This window comes from Bos taurus, chromosome 3 (assembly GCF_002263795.3).
Source record: "Bos taurus isolate L1 Dominette 01449 registration number 42190680 breed Hereford chromosome 3, ARS-UCD2.0, whole genome shotgun sequence".
NCBI classification, from domain to species: Eukaryota; Metazoa; Chordata; class Mammalia; order Artiodactyla; family Bovidae; genus Bos; species Bos taurus.
The window spans coordinates 114,554,869-114,574,282 of NC_037330.1; the positions used below are offsets into that span (position 1 = coordinate 114,554,869).

At 53.7% G+C, this 19,414-nt stretch overlaps 1 protein-coding gene across 5 annotated transcripts in view; it reads left to right on the forward strand.

Annotated features, from left to right (window-relative positions):
• Nucleotides 1-19,414, forward strand: part of SH3BP4 (SH3 domain binding protein 4) — a 98,703-nt gene that overhangs the window by 19,616 nt on the left and 59,673 nt on the right. The window contains exon 1 of one of the 5 annotated variants that reach the window (XM_059884540.1): nucleotides 1-18,582. This exon is cut by the window's left edge and continues 19,568 nt beyond it. The exons of the other annotated variants lie outside the window; for them this stretch is intronic. The gene's annotated coding sequence lies outside the window, so the exon portion shown is untranslated. The remainder of the gene's footprint in view (nucleotides 18,583-19,414) is intronic. 5 annotated transcript variants of the gene reach the window in all.

Genomic DNA, 19,414 nt, shown 5'->3' on the forward strand with positions numbered 1-19,414 from the left:
CCTTGCAGAAGAAATATTTACACTTATCTCAGTGGATCAGCTCCTTACCTGCCTGAGGGAAGGTCCTTTAGAAATTCAGGAAAGTCGTGAACTTGATTCCACTTTGCTGCCCTTTATTTTTTTGAGCTGCAAAACCACTGCAGATGGTGACTGCAGCCATGAAATTAAAAGACGCTTGCTCCTTGGAAGAAGAGTTATGACCAACCTAGACAGCATATTAAAAAGCAGAGACATTACTTTGCCAACAAACGTCCATCTAGTCAAAGCTATGGTTTTTCCAGTAGCCATGTATGGATGTGTGAGTTGGACAATAAAGAAAGCTGAGCAATGAAGATTGATGCTTTTCAACTGTGGTGTTGGAGAAGACTCTTGAGAGTCCCTTGGACTGCAAGGAGATTCAACCAGTCCATCCTAAAGGAAATGAGTCCTGAATAATCATTGGAAGGACTGATGCTGAAGCTGAAACTCCAATACTTGGGCCACCTGATGCGAAGAGCTGACTCATTTGAGAAGACCCTGATGCTGGGAAGGATTGAAGGTGGGAAGATAAGGGAAAAACAGAGGATGAGATGGTTAGATGGCATCACCAACTCAATGGACGTGAGTTTGAATAAGCTCTGGGAGTTGGTGATGGACAGGGAGGCCTGGCATGCTGCAGTCCATGGGGTCGCAAAGAGCTGGACATGACTGAGTGACCGAACTGAACTGAAAACGCACGGTGTGTGGGGCGGGTGTAGTGGGTGGGCCTGTGGACACGCACCCTTGGCTGACAGTTATCCTGAAATGCAACTCGGGGTTTGCCAGTCCCCCTGGGAGCCCAGGAGCTCCTGGAATCTTTAGCTGGACTTGGCCTTGAGGCTCTTGCTTTGAGGGTAGGCCCATCTGCTGCTCCGGGAGGCAGGAGCTCTGTTCCCACACTGCAAGGTCCAGCCGCCTTAGCTGAGAAAGGGCAAGGGGTTCAAGCCCAGCCCAGCCGCTCTGACTTCTCTCTGCCCCTCACCTTCCCTGTTCACTGGCAGGTGTTGGGGTCCCTTTTGGCTGCTGGGGGGGAGGAGGGGCAGGAATTAGGTGGCTCTGAGCCGGTCTCTGCACCCACGCTGGGAAAGGAGCTCATCCTCAACCGTGCAGGCCCGCCGCCCGTGACGCGTGGCGATTTGTGATGGGGATAATTGTATAACTTGCCCGATTAGAGGCGCGTGTGGAGCCTGCCTGACTCACGGCTCAGCCCCGCCCGGGGAGCAGTCGAGCTGGCCTAGCCGGCAGCTGCCTGCAGCCCGAGGGGTCAGGGATGGGGCGGGCGGTGACTGGGGCGTGGTGGATCTCTCGGGATCGGCATGGTGCAGAGTTGGCCGGACGGCATCCAGCAGCTTCGTGCTGGAATGCTCTGCCCAGGGAAAGGAGTTTGGTTTGGGTTGAGTTGCTTTCCCCTAAACAGAGTCCTTCCTGCCTGTGAGCAGTAGGGCAGCGCTGTGCCGGGCCCCTCTGCCCACGGCTGCTGCCCCTTCCCACTTTTCACAGATGGAGAAGCTTCCCCCGGGGAAGCTGAGCCACATCCCAGGGCCCACCGTGGCCGCCTTCCTCCCAGACGTGGCCTGCCCCCGAGCCTGGGGCCCCCATCACGGCCTGAATTCCATCCTGGAACTGCCCTGGAACAGCTGTCATCTGCCCTTGCCTGGAGACTCATGCCTGCCTCTAGAATCCTACCTGTGAAGCAGGCACTGTGAGCACTCAGCGTTAGGGGAAACCCGGGGGCACGGAGCGGTTCCCCTGAGGGTCAGAAATCAAACTAAACGTGGTTTGACTTGGAGCACCCCCGCTTCCCCCGACCACCTCCCCGCTTCTCGTCCTGAACGAAGCTAAAAGGGGATGAGTTTCTTTCCTCCTGTGTCATCCTTGGGTGCCCTCCAGCCCAGCGTTTCCAAGTCCTGTGCAGATGGTAATCGATTCTCCAAATTGATTGATAACCCCAGAGCACCGGAGTCCAGGGCTGAGTTCGGCATCAGGGACGCTGCGTGTCCTCCATACGGGCTGGCGTCTCCGAGGCTGGGGGCCGAGCTGTCACCCAGAGACCCCTCTGAAGGATGCCTGCAGACCCAGGGGACCTCCTCAGGTAACCCATCCATCCCTGCACGGGGGGCCCCCCTGCTCACCTGGCCAGGTATTGCATAAAGGCCTGAGCAGAGCAAGTGGTGTCTGGGCCCTTCTATAAATTGTTTTTTTATAAATACAGGCCAGGTTATCACCTGTTTTCCAGCCTCTCAGGCTGTAACTTCCTATTGATGTTCTAGTCAGTGGACAGTTCTGAATCTAACCTGAGTCCTTAGGAGGGCGGAGGGCAGAGTGTGTGACCAAGCAGCTTTTACATACGGCTGCCTGCACCCGTGTGGTGCTCTTTGACTGTTGCTTGTTTTGTAATAGAGGAGCTTGTATTTATGCCCTTCCCACTGGCAGTGCATGGGAGGGGGTGTGTCTCAGCAAAGAGGGAGGGAGTGGCCTGGAGAAGAGGGTTAGTAGACGTCAGGCCAGGTGACCAAGGTCAACATCAACAGTGCCAAGTCCTGTGGACAGTATATGCCCTTGTGCGGGGTGAAGAGGGCACCTCCCCTGCCGCCTTCCTCCCCAGGATCCACAGCCCCAGTCTTCACCCTGAAAAGAAGCAGACACACCCCAGCTGAAGGGCAGTTACCCGGTACCTGCCTGGTCTTGCTCAGAACCATCAAGGTCACTGAAGACAAAGGGTGCCTATGGAACTGTCACGGTCCAGAGGAGCCTCAGGAGACGGGGCTGAATGTCGTGTGATACCTGGCACGGATCCTGGGATGGAGAAAGGACATGAGAGAGAAAAACTCAGGGAATCTCAGGGCTTCCCTGGTGCCTCAGTGGTAAATAATCCACCTACCGATGCAGGAGATGAGGGTTCGATCCCTGGGTCTGGAAGGTCCCCTGCAGAAGGAAATGACAACTCACTCCAGTATTCTTGCCTGGGAAATCCCATGGACGGAGGAGCCTGGTGGGCTACAGTCTCCGGGGTAGTAAAGGGTTGGACGTGACTGAGCCACTAAACAACAACAAAAAGGGAATCAGAGAGTGGACTTCAGTTCATATAACTGAACTAAAGTGCCGTCATCATTCATTGGCAAATGGGCCATCCTAATGGGAGATTTTAATAACAGGGAAGTCAGGTGTTGGCTGGCATATGGGGATACCTTGTGTTATATTGACGACTTTTCTATACATCCAAATCCACTTTAAAAGGAAGTTTGTTTTAGAAAAGAGACAAAACGATGGCAGGGAGGGCCGCTGGGAGGCAGGGGTGCCAGGGCTCGGCTCTCAGGCCCTTGGCTCTGGTTGGTATCTGCCGTTGGCGGTAACCGTGGCTGGAGTCCAGAGGGTGCCCTGCAGTGCGGGCCCGTGGTTTTCGGCGGCCCCCTCCAGGGAGGATCCCAGGCCTCCTCACCTTCTGCCAAGTGTGGTGCCCACCCCCTCCAGGTCAGGCGCTGGCCTGTCTCCTCCAGTCAGCAGGTTCTTTGTTCTCTCCTGGACTGGACTTTTAACAGTGAGCTGCTCTCCAGGTCAGCAAGGAAGCCAGCTTCCAAACACAAAGCACAGGTCAGCTCTGTCAGGTGAACTTGAACTTGAGAAAGGCAGCCGAACAGCGGGAACAGTGGGGCTGTGTATAAACTGCCCTGCAATTCCGAGTCTAGAGCATTAGGCTGGTGGTGGAGCATTAGAAGGGGTGGTCGGGGTGGCCGAGGGCCCCACTAATCCTGTTAGCAGCTCGAGGGGTGATGCGCGGAAGAGGGGATGATTTGGTGAAGTTGTCTCTCCTCTGAAGAGGGCTGATAGCAGCATGCATGGCTGCATTGAGGCGTTTGCTCCTTCAGGCATTTTCTGCTGATCCCCTGAGTCAGGGCTGGGGGAGCAAGCGCTGTGACGCGCCCCGCACCGGGAAAGTGAGCGCGCACACAGGCATGGAGGCTCCGGCCCCTGCACTTGAGCTTGTAATCTTCTTAGGCCAGAAGGCTTTCTTAGGGGACCCGGCTCCGGGACAGCATGGGGACAAATGTCTGTCTCCAGCTGGACCCCGCCGTCCTCTGGCCAGTCTTCTGTGCCCAGGGATCGCCCGGGACGGGGGCAGTTCTGAGCAGCTCCTGGTGACGGGAGGAGGTTACTGATGTGGGGACCGCATGCTGAGTGGCAGGGGGCCTTGGTCTGGGCTGAGATTCAGCTGGAAAGAGACAAGGGGGCGTCAGGTGGGAGGAGCAGAGATGGCAGTCGTCCTGGGTGGCCCTTGTGTGCACACATTGGTTCCTCATCGCAGGGTAAATCCTGGAGCACTTATGTAGTGCCAACTGTAGGCGCCGAGCTCTTTAAACGCTTCACACGTACACTCCCCACAATAGCTTGTAGGTTGGGTGCCCTTTTTTAGAGATGAAGGCAGGTCTGCTCCCAGCTCAAGGTCCTGCCAGTGGGAGGGCATGGGAATGATGCTGCTGGGCCCCAGGCAGCCCACCCTGCCTGGCACCTCCTCGGGTGGGACAGCTGGAGTTTCCCAGCCAGTGTGTTTACACAGACAGGCATCGCCCTAGAGCTTAGGGTCCCTGCACTGGGAGAGCTCCGGGTGTTGGGAGCTTCTGGGGTCGCCCTTCTCTTGACAACCTCTGGACCAGAGACTCCCACGATGGACATAGAGCGGGGATGGCTGCTTTGGTGACTAGCCCCACGCCCCACACCCGGGGACCACTTCCCTGCTGTCGGAGCTTTCCAGAAGTTTCTCCCTTCGACACTCTTCCCGCTCAGATGTGCAAATCTGAGAGTCCGCACGTTTGAGTTAGCACCACCGCGTTCCCCAGCCACCCTGGGAAGAAACCTCTCCAGATTCCTAACGTGCTCAAGGTGTGTTTAAGTTTTCTGGTCCTTTTCAGCTCTTCCATGCAAGAAGGCTGTGCAGCTTGTTGGGGGGGTTTCTACAGCTGGCCTGATCTTTAGGTCCTGGACATTCCCCATGTCTCTCCTGGCCATGGGACCGGAGCCCCAACAGCAGGGCGGCCGCCTTGCCATGGCCCTGGGGGCTTTGCTCCTGTAGCCAAGGGCAGCTTCGTCCCCTTCAGGTGATGTTGATGGTTTGCAACTTTTGCCTTCTGTCACTCCCTCTGGAAGTGCTTTATCACTCAGTCAACAAGTATTTGAGAGCCTGCTGCACCTGGGAGTATGGAGGGGGCCAAGGACAGAGTCCCAGGCACAGCCCACTCTCCATCCGTGGGCAGCAGGGACCAGATACCCTTTCCCTGGGCCCCAGGCCGAGCTGGTGTGCACTGGGCCGTGTGCTCACCGACCAGGGCCGCCCTGAGCGCTGAACTCTGGCTGGGCCCCTGCGCTACTGCCAGCCGCAGTCTTGCCCGTCAGCCCGCGTAGGTTTCTTTTGTTCGGTGCTATTGGCATGATTGAATCCATGGCTGCTGCCAAACAGGATGTGGTCTGGGTGACTCCCAGCTTCCAGCAATCGAAGGTTCTTGTTTTCCACTGCCTGGAGAGGGACAAACCCCGTAACCACAGGGCGCTTCGGGGGCCCTGGGGGGAGCCCTGGGTTAATGAAGAGCCCAGCCCGGCAGCGTCTGGGGCCAGCATCTTTAATTGCATGGGAGGGAGGGGGAGAGGTGGGGCGATTTCTTACAGTCATAACCCAGCCCAGGGGGAGACGGCTTCCAGGTGAGGCTGGAGGCCTGTGAATTTGGTTTGGGAGGAGGGTTTCTAGGTGGGGCCCTATTTCCAGGTCACAGCTGGGCCGCTTCTCTGCAGAGCAAGGAGATCGGGGAGGGAGCCACCTTTTCCCCAGGCCTGCAGTGCCTGTCCTTACCACTCCACTGGGTTATCAGGGGGCCAGGCCAATTGGTTCCTAAATCTTGAATGCATGGGTTCGTGCGAGGTTGTGTCGACTCTCTGCAACCCAATGGACTGCAGCCCGCCAGGCTCCTCTGTCCATGGGATTATCCAGACAAGAATACTGTAGTGGGTTGCCACACCCTCCTCCAGGGGATCTTCCCAACCCGGGGATTGAACCTGCTTCTCTTAGGTCTCCTGCATTAGCAGGCGTGTCCCTTACCATTAACACCACCTGGGAAGCCTGTAGATACAAATAACACTTAAATATCTGGGATGAATAGAAGATGGCAGAAACAGTGACCACTCATAAGACTGGTATAGCTTCTCCCTTTTTCCATGGTCTTCCCCATTTTTTCTTGTTGGATTGTAGGAGTTCTTTGAATTTTCTGGAAAATAAGTCTTTCTTGGCTGTGAGCACTGCAAATATTGCCTCCTAGTTTACTTGCCCACACGTGCTTTAAAAATCCAATGAGGCACGTTCCAAATCTGTCCTGGGAGATAATTTACAGAACTGTTTTCCAGGCGTTCCTAGTTCTGGCCGGTGTGTCCTTGGTCTCAGCCAAGGCATCGTGCCTGGGAGGTCATAGGTCCAGCTTATTGTAATGATCCGTCACTGCCTTCTCTCACTTTCTGTTCCCCTTCATGGATCCGCCCCACCCCGGGGTCTGGGAGTGCTTTCCTGCACAAATCGTTTTGGTCTCTTAGTCATTTGGGGGAAAATTAGTGAGTCAGCCCTGGACCTTGGGCCTGGGGCACAGCCCCACCTGGCCCGGCAGATTAAAGCTGCGTTTCTTTGTGGCCCCTGGAGGTGGGAGCTTTACTAAAGGAATGTGGGGTCTGGGGAGCCTGGATGCAGCCTGTTTAGAAGGAATGCATTCCTGGAGGAAGTTAAAATTAGAAAAAGCAGTTACACTTCCTGCCATTCAGCCGCAGTTGGCTGGTGTTTGTTTGCACAAGGATTCTTCTGGTAACAATCTGCGGTCGGTTTCTGGTGGAGTATGACGGTGAAGTCATGGTTTGCGGGATGGAGGTGGTCCGTTTCCATGGCGATCTTTGTGGTTGAAGTCACTGCTTTGTGAATTCTCGGAGAATTGTGCCAGCATGGAAAAATAGTCTTGAAACAGCTCCTTTCTATGGCTAGCAAAAAAGATTTTATTTTTTTGCGAAAGCTCTTGAATGGGCAGTTGATACCGTGGAGTGCATCTGTTTGTGGGTGAACCCTGGAAGGAGTGGACCTGGGCCCTTGCGGGGGCTTGGATCCCCATCGCCCCGCCCCCTCGCGGGGAGGCCACCTCTCCTGGTGGGGAGGCTGGGACTTCTTGGGGAGCCCCCTGTGACTGGGGGAGCCCCCTCTGACTGGGGTAGGCAGGGAGGGGGCATCCTCCCACCCCACCTCCAGGTTTAGCAAATAAAAATAAAATGTCACCCTGGCGTGGTTGACTATTTGGGACTTACTTAGGGTAATAAAATTTTGTTGCGTGTCTGAAATACAGTTTTAACAGGGTGTCCTAACACCCGGAGAGCACCTCTGACTTTCCTCTGTGGTCCTCGGTCTTGCTCTCATGGTGCCTGAGGCCCTGCTAGGTGAGGAAGGGACATCGCCTGCTCCTTGCTGGCTGGTGGGCCCCGTGGCTTCTCCAGGTTTGTCCCTAGGGGCTCGGACACTTCCTCCTGCCGGCGCTGGGCTGGCCGCTCTTCACCTGCTGCTTCGGGCTTGCAGTCAGGCAATCATGGCGCGTGCTGCCCCCGTTCCGCGGATGGAGAACACACAGGAGGTCTCCAGTCGCTCACGCACATCAGGGTCCTTCCACCTCATCACTCCATGCCCAGAAGCTGGAGGGCACGGGGGAGCTGGCCCGTCATCTTCCTTGGAGAACAGACGTGCTCATCAGAAGCTCATGTTCACGGAACCAGGGGCATCACCAGCCCACTTCACTGGCCTGCCCAGGAGTGCCATCCCTTTAGCGGAGGTGGGCGGCAAGCATGTCACCCAGACCCGGAGTTACAGATCTCCTGGTGGGAGTCGTGGGCCAGCACTGGGCCTCGAAGGAAGAGGGGACATGTGTACGTAGGAGTTTTCTGGTGGGTGGCTCGCCTGACCAAAGTGAAGGGAGTTGGCGTGGGTGCTAAGGAGGCTGGTGGGATGGGGCCAAGCTGGGGAGAGCCCTGAGCTGGGGCAGGGACGCCTGGCCTCAGGTGGGCTGGTGCTAGGAGGGAGAAGGGCACTTTTTGTGCACGGGCAGGGGAACAGTCGCTGAAGGTGAGGGAGCCAGAGGATGGATTCGGTGGAGATGCAGCTGGGACCATCTGGGAAACAGCTGATCGTTTGCTCCAAGATGGCCAGCAGATTATAGATGGAGGGGGGTGGGGGGGCTTCCTTTTATGTGCAGGCACCAGGAACCACTGGTGGAGCATCTTACTGTGTGCTCCGTGAAGCAGGCGTAGGGGCTGGATGCAGAGCTGAGCACAACAGGTGTTCTCCTGCCCTGTGCACCATATAGATAGGCTTGTGAGACATCCAGGGCTGATTCCTTGGGGGGGTTCTATAGCAGTTCACTGAGTGCTTGCTGTGTTCCAGGTGGACCGGGTGAGATCTTTGCCTTCCAGGAGTCTTTCCTCTGGTGGGAGAGAAAGGAAATAAACAGATGATAAAGAGTGTTGGGAGTGATCACTGAAGCCGGGTATCGGGATGGGCAGACAAACTGTGCTGTTTAAAGAGGGAGTGTAGTAGGCTCAGGGGCTTCCCAGGTGGCGCTAGTGGTAAAGAACCCACCTGCCAATTTAGGAGACACAAGAGACGTGGGTTCCATCCCTGGGTTGAGAAGATCCCCTGGAGGAGGGCATGGCAACCCACTCCAGTATTCTTCTCCTGGGAAATCTCATGGACAGAGTTGCCTGGCGGACTATAGCCCATAGAGTTGCAAATAGTCGAGTATGACTGAATCGACTTAGCACACACTCCTGTAGAAGGCTGACTGTCCCTTCCCACCTCCCCCAGGGATCGTCACGTGGTAATTCCCAGAACCTATGAATGGTACTTCATAGAGTAAAAAGGACTTGGTGGGTGTGATAACTGAAAGATCCTGAGATGACCCTGCCTACCTGGAGGGGCCCTGAATGTCCTGTAGTGACCAGCCTCGTTGTAAGAGAGGCAGAGGGAGATGTGACTGCAGAGCAGGAGGTGATGGAGTCAGAGATGGAGTGAGTGGGCTCTGAAGTTGGAGGAAGGGACCGTAAACCAGGAATGCCAGAAGGTGGGAAAGGCAAGGCCACGGGTTCTCCCAGTAGAGCCTCCACAAGGCAGCAGGCCCAGCAATACTTGATGTTCGCCCAGTGAAACTGGTTTCACATTTGTGCTCTCCAGATGGTAAGAATAAATTGGTTTTAAGGCGCCAGGTTTGTGGCAGTTTGTGACAGTTCCTAGGGCTGTCACATGCTTTCCCTAAGAAAGGAACATGGAAGCCCGGAGATTGAGGAGGTGATGTTTAAGCCACGCCCAGGTGTAAATAAAAAACTTTCCCTGGTGGCTCAGAAGATAAAGAATCTGCCTGCAATGCAGGAGACCCGAGTTCAATCCCTGGATCGGGAAGATCCCCTAGAGAAGGGAATGGCAGCCCACTCCAATATTCTTGCCTGGAGAATCCCATGGACAGAGGAGGCTGGTGGGTTCTGTCCATGGGGTCACAAAGAGTCAGACACGACTGAGTGCCTAACACCTTCACTTTCACTTATTTCAGGTATAAGGGGTGGGAAACATAGCTCACGATGCTTTCAGAATGTGAGGGTGGGCTCCCCGGCTGACCTGTGGGCTGGGACCGTGGGGCCTGCCCTGGGATCCAGTCCCAGCTTCGAGTCAGAGATTTCCTTGGGAACTGTGAGCCCTGATGGCCCTCAGCCTGGACATGATCTGCAGTGAATTTATACATTTTTAATGGAAGAATTTCATGGCTGCAATCACCATCTGCAGTGATTTTGGAGCCCAGAAAACTAAAGTCTGGACACTGTTTCCCCATCTATTTCCCATGAAGTGATGGGACCAGATGCCATGATCTTAGTTTTCTGAATGTTGAGCTAAAGCTCAGAATTTTCCAGTTTATTGTGATCCACACAGTCAAAGTTATGGCCAACCTGCTGCTGCTGCTGCTGCTGCTGCTGCGTCGCTTCAGTCGTGTCCGCCTCTGTGGGACCCCATAGACGGCAACCCACCAGGCTCCCCCGTCCCTGGGATTCTGCAGGCAAGAACTCTGGAATGGGTTGCCATTTCCTTCTCCAATGCATGAAAGTGAAAAGTGAAAGTGAAGTCACTCAGTCGTGTCTGACTCTTAGCGACCCCATGGACTGTAGCCCACCAGGCTGCTCCGTCCATGGGATTTTCCAGGCAAGAGTACTAGATAGCATATTAAAAAGCAGAAACATTACTTTGCCAACAAAGGTCCGTCTAGTCAAGGTTATGGTTTTTCCAATGGTCATGTATGGATGTGAGAGTTGGACTGTGAAGAAAGCTGAGTGCCAAAGAATTGATGCTTTTGAACTGTGGTGTTGGAGAAGACTCTTGAGAGTCCCTTGGACTGCAAGGAGATCCAACAAGTCCATCCTAAAGGAGATCAGTCCTGGGTGTTCATTGGAGGGACTGATGATGAAGCTGAAACTCCAATACTTTGGCTACCTGATGTGAAGAGCTGACTCACTTGAAAAGATCCTGATGCTGGGAAAGATTGAGGGCAGGAGGAGAAGGGGATGACAGAGGATGAGATGGTTGGATGGCATCACCGACTCAATGGACATGGGTTTGGGTGGACTCCAGGAGTTGGTGATGGCCAGGGAGGCCTGGTGTGCTGCGGCTCATGGGGTCGCAAAGAGTTGGATACGACTGAGCGACTGAACTGAACTGAACTGAATGTAAAAATGTCAACTGCTTTTCTCCAGATTTAGCTGTGTGTACATGTATCTTATTAATGGAACAGAATATTTCCTTGGCTTTCTAAATTGGGAGTTTCTAGCAATACAAAATAGCACACTGGCTTTGACCAGAACTGGCCAGAAATAACGCACCCATGTCACTCAGCTTGTGTCTTGGCCAAAAAAGGCCTAGTGGCCAAGTGCCAGCTTGACATTTGCCATCTGTTCTTGTTTGGGATCCCCAAGTGCGGAGCCCCGGGTGAGGACTTTGGAATTGACATTATGGGGAGAGGTGGTCCTCAGAAGCAGGAGTGGGGACACAGGTGGGTGACATGAGGAAGTGAGGGAGGCAAGTACAAGGTGAGTCTGTGAGCTCATGGTCACTGTGACTGCTGGGGACTCTCCTGAAGAACCTTAGAATGGTCCCTCTGGGGGATGGGGCAGCCACAGGAGTGTGCCCTAAAGGCTGCTCGAGGACTGGGGGCCTGGGGTGCTGTGATGGGGGTCACACCCACCCATTTGAAGGGTATGGTCTTTTTCCTTTTTTGGCTGTGCTGGGTCTTCACTGCTTGTGGGCTTTCTCTAGATGCAGGGCATGGCCCTCTCACTGGGCGGCTTCTCGTTGCAAAGCACAGGCTCTCGGTGCAGGGCTTCAGTGGTTGCAGCTGTCCTGTTAGTTGCCTTGTGACATGTGGAATCTTCCCAGACCAGGAATCAAACTCATGTCCCCTGCATTGGCAGGTGGATTCTTAACCACTGGACCACCAGGGAAGTCCTGGAGGGTATCTTGACAGCACAGTGAGGGGTGACTCATTGTACACAAATCCGATACAGTGTGGCCTCCGTGAAATCCAGACTCACGATCCCTGTGGGTCCTGAGAAAGGCAGCTATTTCAGCCGCCGCCCTCCAGCAAGAGCTGAGACAGCCTCCCAGGCATGTCTTCATGCCTGTCCACGGTCGGTGAAGCAGACGGTGTTTGGGTGAGGCTTGGAGAAAGTTCAGATGCATGTGTGAGGAGTGATGGGAACACAGAGGCGCCAAGCACCTCGCCCGCAGAGGGACTTTTGACCCTGTGTGTAGCATCCTCTCTTGGTACCTGTTTGGAACCCGGTCAGTGCAGGTGGTACCTTCCCCGTCTCCCAGAAGCCCCTCCTCCATTCAGGAGTTTTCTCTCCATCTAGTTCTGGACTCAAACCAGCAGCTTTGTGTCTTGGCATCTTCCATTTTCAGCCTTGTTTTTTGTTTTTTTTTTTTTAGTTTATTTTATTTTATTTTTGGCTGTGCTGGGTCTTCGTGCTGCACGGGCTTTTCTCTAGTTGCAGAGAGCAGGGGCTACTCTCTAGTTGAGGCACACGAGCTTCTCACTTCAGTGGCTTCTCTTGTCTGTCTGAGCACGTGCTCTAGGGCTCGAGGGCCCAGAAGTCGTGCCTCCCAGGCTTAGCTGCTTCTCCGCATGTGGCATCTTCCCGGACCAGGTATTGAACCCACGTCTCCTGTGTTGGCAGGCAGATTCTTACCACTGAGCCACCAGGGAAGCCCCCAGCCTTGTCTTATACTTAGGTCCCTGCTGTCTCTTATTTCCTGTCTAGAGTGCAGGACCTGGTTTTATTTATCTTGCCGGTCCGTCTGTACCTTGCAGGGAATAGAGCCCAAGTGCAGATTTGGGAGATGGCGGAGCGATCTGTTGACACTTAACCTCCTGTCCCTCAGAGCCGAATGAGCACCAGCCAGGACGGCTTGAGCTGTGTTCACAGTTGTGTTAACCTTTCACGCCTGATTGGTGGTTGCTGATGACAGAGGTCTTACTGTGTAGAACAGCCGCTGGGTGGAGAGACTCATCAGAGAGGCTCACGTGGCCCTGGCGGGGAGTGAAGGATGGCCAGTGGAATCCACCATTCTTGTCCCATAATAGCCACCTGGGCCGGGGTGTTCTGACATGACCTGGCTCCACACACCTATTCCAGCCTGTAGTTAGAGCTGTGGGGTCAGAGAGGGAAGTGACCCCATGGAGCTGTGCCCTTGGCCCAGCCTTGCTGGTGGGTGGTGGGTAATGGTCACCCAAGCATGTGTCCACCAATACCAGTGTCTCCCCAATGCCCACCTCTCCAGCACACAGGCGTCTATTGAAATAGCTTCAAGTTAGCATTTTCTTTATCTATGTGTATTGAAGATTGCTTTTTTTTTTTTTTTTTTTTAAGTCTTGTTAAAAAGTAGGCTGTTCCAGGGGTTGGGAACTGCCTTGCATTTCTGGATAACAGTATACTTATCTCAACAGAGAGATTTAGAAACTAGGGATTTATTTTGGGGGAAATGAATAAAAACACACTGTCCTCTTATAACCTGGTTTGGGTCTTGGGCTTCAGAAAATGTTGCAGTGAGTCTTGTTTCTGACCCATTTCTGCATATCTGTGAGGGTAGGGCATGTTATCTAAAAGTGGGATTGGGCTGGGGTACATAGCAGATTAACAAATGACAAAGCAGTCCGTGTTCTCCTAGAGAAGGGATTCCACCCTTTTCCCACGACTATGGTACCCCAGTCCAACAGCAAGGCAGGCAGAGGACCCCCAGCCTACTCTGCAGAACTGAGAGGGGAAGGGGGCTCTTGGGAGGCGAGCCCAGCATGGAGGGGATTTGGGGTCAGCTGGAAAAGGCCCGCTGTTAGCGGGGGGAGGGCTCAGGCTCCATCTCCCTCCTCTTTCACTGTTGCCAAGGTGAGAGGTTGCCAGGGTGAAGACGTGACCTCCAGGAAGAATCTGCGAGGTCAGAGGGTGGGTGGTCCTCGCCTTGACAGGTCTTCCCCTCCAGCCCCATTCAGGGAGGGGTGACCCACAGAAGAGCACTTCTGGGAAAGGAGGTGGCTGCTGGGGTCCTGGAAGAAAAGGGACTGTGCTGGAGCCCACGTGTGCCAGGCCCTGCCAGCACACACTCGAGGCTGGGCAGTTCCCCACCCCACCTGCTGGGCGCCAGGGAGCAAGGGTGCGCATCCCAGGTCTCAGATTCAGTGGCCGAAGCCAGATTTGAGGCTCTGTTCAAATAGGGTCTGCGCTTGGCACACGCTGACTTGTCCCAGTATTTCCGCCGCCTCTGGATTTGTCGGGAGGCTCCCAGGCCTGGCACAGAAGCCCCCCTTCCTGCAGCTCATAAACACCAGGCAGGATGGTGTACTTCTTCTTACTTTAGGAGACTTGAGACGGGGGAGGTTATAATTTCTGTCTTGGAAGAAGGACAGAAGGCAGGCAGGCTAGCGCTGGAACCCGGGCTGGCATTTGATGCCCTCAGGCGGAGACATTCGGTCTGCCTGCAGCCTGCTTTGCCCGCCTCTGTTCTCTTTGTGCTTAACCGTTGTTCTGTTCATCGAGGTCCTGGGGGCGGCTTTGGACCGGTGGGTTATGATCTCAGCTTCCCATTTGTTGACCTCAGTCAGTCATTGAAACCCCGTTGAACCTCACTTACTGAGTCTGCTGAGGACACAGTGGTGCTGACGCTGCCCCCCTCCAACCTCCAGGAGCCAGGTGGAGAAGCACATTGTTGTCAGTTACCCCACGTAGTATCAGTGTGGTCCAGGGACCGGAGGCACCAGCATCACCTGGGAGCAAGTTGGGAATGCACATTCAGGCCCGGCCCAGGCCTCGCGGTGGAGACCGGCAGGCTGTGTTTTAACAAACCCTCCAGGTGAGCCTGGTACATGCCCTTGTTTGAGAATCACCGCCTTATTCATACAGAAGAAGTTTAGTTCTCAGCCATTCATGCCATAAGCATAATCGCGAGGTTTCTATTTTGCATTTGGCTATATCCCTGGACTTGTGTGTTTCAAAGAAGAGAAAGGCAGGGTCTCTGCCCTTAAGGTGGCCCATGTTGCTGTTGTTCAGTTGCTAAGTTGTGTCCGACTCTTTGTGACCCCAGGGACTGCAACACGCCAGGTTCCCCTGTCCTTCCAGACGCTTCCCTATGTCCCGGAGCTTGCTCAAACTCATGTCCATCAAGTCGGTGATGCCATCCAACCATCTCATCCTCTGTCGCCCCCTTCTCCTCCCGCCCTCAATCTTTCCCAGCATCAGGGTCTTTTCCAATGAGTCAGTTCTTCACATCAGGTGGCAAAAATGTTGGAGCTTTAACTTCAGCATCAGTCCTTCCAGTGAATATTCAGGGTTGATTTCCGTCAGGATTGACTGGTTTGATCTCCTTGCAGTACACAGACTAACAGAAAAGATGGGAAGTGTCTACTCTACATAAGAGAAAAAAAAGATGGTAGAGTAGAAAAAACAAAAACTAAAGAGTAATCTCCAGCATGACGTGGAAAGCCCCATTTTACACTTGAGGAAGCCCAGACCTAGAGTCAAGTTAGGTAAGCTGGCAGAGGTTATCAGGCCCATGAAGGGCAGAGCTGGAATGCAAGTCTTCAGATCTGATGGGGTCATCTCAGAAACCTCCGTGTCCAGGCTCTCCCCATCCATATGGCATCTCACACACCCAGCCCCTGGCTGGAGCCACCTCCTTCAGAGGAGGAGGCTACGGTCAGGATGGAAAACCTCAGACTTTGGAAGCTCCTTCATCAGCTTTGCAGTAGGGATTGTCATGATGTTGGATTTAAACCTCCAGCCCTCCTGGGAGCCCAGATCTGTGACCCCGGTCAGACTGTAAAGGTCCTAAGTAATTAGTCAGTGAGTGGAAAAAGTTAGTCAAACCCTGGAAGAATTGACTTTTTTTTTTTAATGGAAAAAAACCAGTGTCCATGGATCTTCCAGTCTTCCTACATTGGGTGAAGGTCTTTCTCTGAGTGTGTGTTTGATGACTGTATCTGGCATGCATGGACCCCAGCCTAGTACAGCCTCACGATTCCCCATTTGTTTACTTTTTTACAGTTACTATATTTATTTGTTGTTTTTGGCTGCACTGGGTCTTTGATGCTGCACGCGGGCTTCCTCTGGTTGCGGGGGGCAGGGGCTTCTCTAGTTGCGTGTGCGGACATCGCATCGTGATGGCTCCTTGTTGGCGAGCACAGACTCTAGGGCACAGGTTTCGGTAGTTGCAACACACGGGCTTAGATGATCTGCTGCCTCTGGACCCTTCCTGGATAAGGAATCAAACCTCTGTCCCCTGCACTGGTGGAGAGATTCTTACCCACTGTGCCCCCAGGGAAGTCCCGATTCCCCGTTTAGAGTCAAGGGATGACACAAAGGCTGGCAAAGCAGCCTGAGTCAAGAGTTCTGGAGTTATTTTATTTTATTTTATTTTCTTAAGTGTTAATGTGGTCTAGTTTGCCAGCCCGTTTTAAGTGATTCCCCTCTATCAGGTCTTTACAAAATATTCCACTTGACTGGTCCTGGAAGCTGCTTATCTCCCGTGATGATTTATGTGATAATTAGATCCATTAAAATGTCCGTAGCAAAGCCCATCAGCTCCATCCAGCGGGAGCAGAAGCCCAAAGGAGGAGGAGAAGGCAGCCTTGTGGCCACAGGTGTGGGCGTCCACATACCTGAGAGGGAGTGGGCACAGGTCACCCCCACACACGGGAGCCTCCACCCTCGCCCCCACCCTGCTGGGGAGGAAGGATGCGCAGAATGCCGGCCACAAACCATGAACCAAACCACCAACTTGATACTGTGCCAGGCGCCAGGTGGGAACGCACAGGTGTGTAGGGTGAAGCTGCCGTGGGCATCTGGTCGACCTGTGTCTCAGTAACCCACCTTCTGTGCTTCACAGTCAATCTAGGCTTCCTCCACGAGAGAGGAAAGGCTGTTCCTTGCCCCCCAATCTATAAAATTTGAAATATTATGAAATTTTAGGAGAGGTAGGTGAAGCAGTTCTGTGTTCTCTGTAAGAAAGGTTTCCCCAGAGACCAGGTGTTCCTTTCACTTGGTGCCTCACCCACCACACACCTAAGTACTGTTGTTTCACTGGTGTTTATTTTGTTAGCGTTAAATACCAAGGTCTGTCTGCAGAAGCATGATTTTTCTCAGTTTTATAAATTGGTTGCCTTGTCCTTTCTTCCATAAACAATGGAGAACCAAGAGTGAAGTCCACCACCAGGCCTGGGACCCCGATGCTCATGTGCCTTGAGCATGTCTTGCAGAGGGACTCGGGGTGCTAACCTGTGCCCCAGAGGGCCCAAGCTCTCCCCTCGCAGGTTGGAGCGGGCTCCAGGAAGCAGTTTCTGGTTGATAAAATTTACCTCTGGGTCATTCCTGCTTCCTTTTCAAGCCACACCTCCCATTGTTGCCCTTCCCTTCCTCTTGCCATCTCAGATGCTGCCTGCTACCTGGCCAGCCCTCGGGCATTGGCCACGCCCCGTGGGTGCTGCCCACCTCTGTGATTTGAGCCTACCCCGGGCTGGCCTCTGCCCTGCAGCCTGTATGGGGCTGGTGTAGACCGGGGTCAGCGCACTTTCACTGTAGAAGGCCAGGCCAGGCAGTGTTCCAGCTTTGCAGCCCCCAGGGGTCTGTGGCAGTTACCTTTGTGTGCCGTCAGCACACAGAAGAACCACAGACAAATCCATAAAGGGACAGGGTGCCTGTGTTCAATAAAACTGTACTTCTGCACACTGTGGTCTGAATTTCATATTTTTAAAACATTTCGTATAATTTTTATGTATTATTATGTGCTTTCCCTGTTGATAAATGCTCTTCATTCGTGGGCGGAGACAGCTGTTGGGCTGGGCTTGGCTCTGTTTTGTGCTTTAGTGCTGCTACTTGGTGTTTTCAGGTGTGGTGGGCACAAGAGTGGGTGAGACCGAATCTTCCCCTAGAGAGATCCCAGTCTAGATACTGGCAGGTGCCCGATGTAAAGGACCCTCTGGCCAGTGGATCCATACGTGTCCATCGTGATGGTTAGAAACCCAGGTAATAGGCCAGTTTCCCCAACGCCACCCTAGAAATGCTTTTCCTCCAGCTGGGAAGAACTGTGCTGGGTGACTGCATAGATCCCAGGCCACTGAGCACATGCTGGAGTTGTAGGAGCAAAGCACGGAGGTTTGGGTGTTCAGTGACATCAGAGGGCCACCTAGGTCCTGCTCTGAGAGGGTTGGCACTGCAGGATGGCCAGCTCTTGTGGGGTTAACGCGAACCAAGCTATACATCGAGCAAAGGGAACGTTTCAGAGTGTTTCTGAACCTGTCACTTTCAGCTCTTGAGACAGGTGGCCTCCCGAGGATTCCTTCTCCTGGTTTGTTGTATGTTGTATGAGATTGGTTGTATGAGTTGGCTTGGGTGCCGTAACAAAGAGCCCCAAGCTTGGGTGCTTAAACAATAGAAATGTATCGTCTCCTGGTACAGAGGAGGCTGGAAGTCCAACATGGAGTGTCTTCAGGGTCGGTTCCTTGTGAGGCTCTGCGGGAGACATGGTCCCAGGCTTCCCCCAGCTTGTGGTGGTTTGCTGGCAACCTTGACTTGTAGATGCATAGTCCTGACCCTCACTTTCATCCTCACATGAAGTTCTCCCTATCTGTGTATCTGCCTCCAGATTTCCTCCTGTGTGAAAACACCTGTCGAACTGGGTTTGGATTCCCTCTCATGACCTTGTTTTCACTTAATTACCTCTATAAAGACCCTTTCTTCAAATATGGTCACATTCTGAGGGTCTGGGGGCTAGGGCTTCAGCGTATCCATGGGGTGCGTGTGGCGTGCTAAGCTGCTTCAGACGTGTCTGACTCCTTGCGACCCCATGGACTGTAGCCCACCAGGCTCCTCTGTCCATGGAACTCTTCATGCAAGAATGCTGGAGTGGGTTACCGTTTCCTTCTGCAGGGGATCTTCTCAACCCAGGGATGGAACCTGAGTCTCTTATGTCTCCTGCATTGACAGGTGGGTTCTTTTTCCCATTAGTGCCACCTGGGATGCCTGTGTGCATGGGACAGGGGGCATGATTTTGGCCATAACTTCAGACACAGGGAGAGAATGGCTGAGTGTCTTGTTGGGACCTGTCCTGGGGTGAGACTTTAGGATGAGGCTCTGTCTTTGTTTGAATAGTTTCTCGTCTAAGTTTCTCGAGCCTCTAAGTTTACCTGCTGAGCTTTCCAGATGTCCTCAGGTAGGATAAGCCCTGTCATCCTATCACCAGCCAAGATGGTAAGCTGCAGATGAAGCAGGTGCAGAGTGATGCAGGCCAGTGATGTCAATGGTGTCCTCACTGGGCTGTGGTCGTGTTTGAAGCCTCCTGAAGACAACAGAGCCTTCTCAGCATTGCTTTATGACAGCTCTGTGGTTCTTGGAGATTCCCCCCGAACTTCAGCAGTAACAGCATTGATGTGTCTGGAAACAAACCATGAACAAACCATGAACAAACCATCAGGACATCAGACATCTTCTAGACTCCAGGGTTTGGGGCTAACTTGACCCACATACACTAAGTCCTGTGTTTTCTTTGGGGGCTGTGGGGACTGATGGGCCCCTGGCTTCTGGCTGCTCCCTCCTTGACTGAAGGACCACACCCCTCTCCTCTCAGGTCAGCGGGTCCTTGTGCAGAGACCTGGGGCTTCCAGAGAGGTAGAGCCTGCAGCTGGGGAGGTGAGAAGGTGCTGATCCTGTTCACCTAGTCCCCGTACCCTGGACCTCACAGACTCACCCGTTCACAGCCAGAGTCGTGAACACTGAGTGGTCAGAGGGCTCCGGGTGTGCACCTGTCCTGCCACAGATC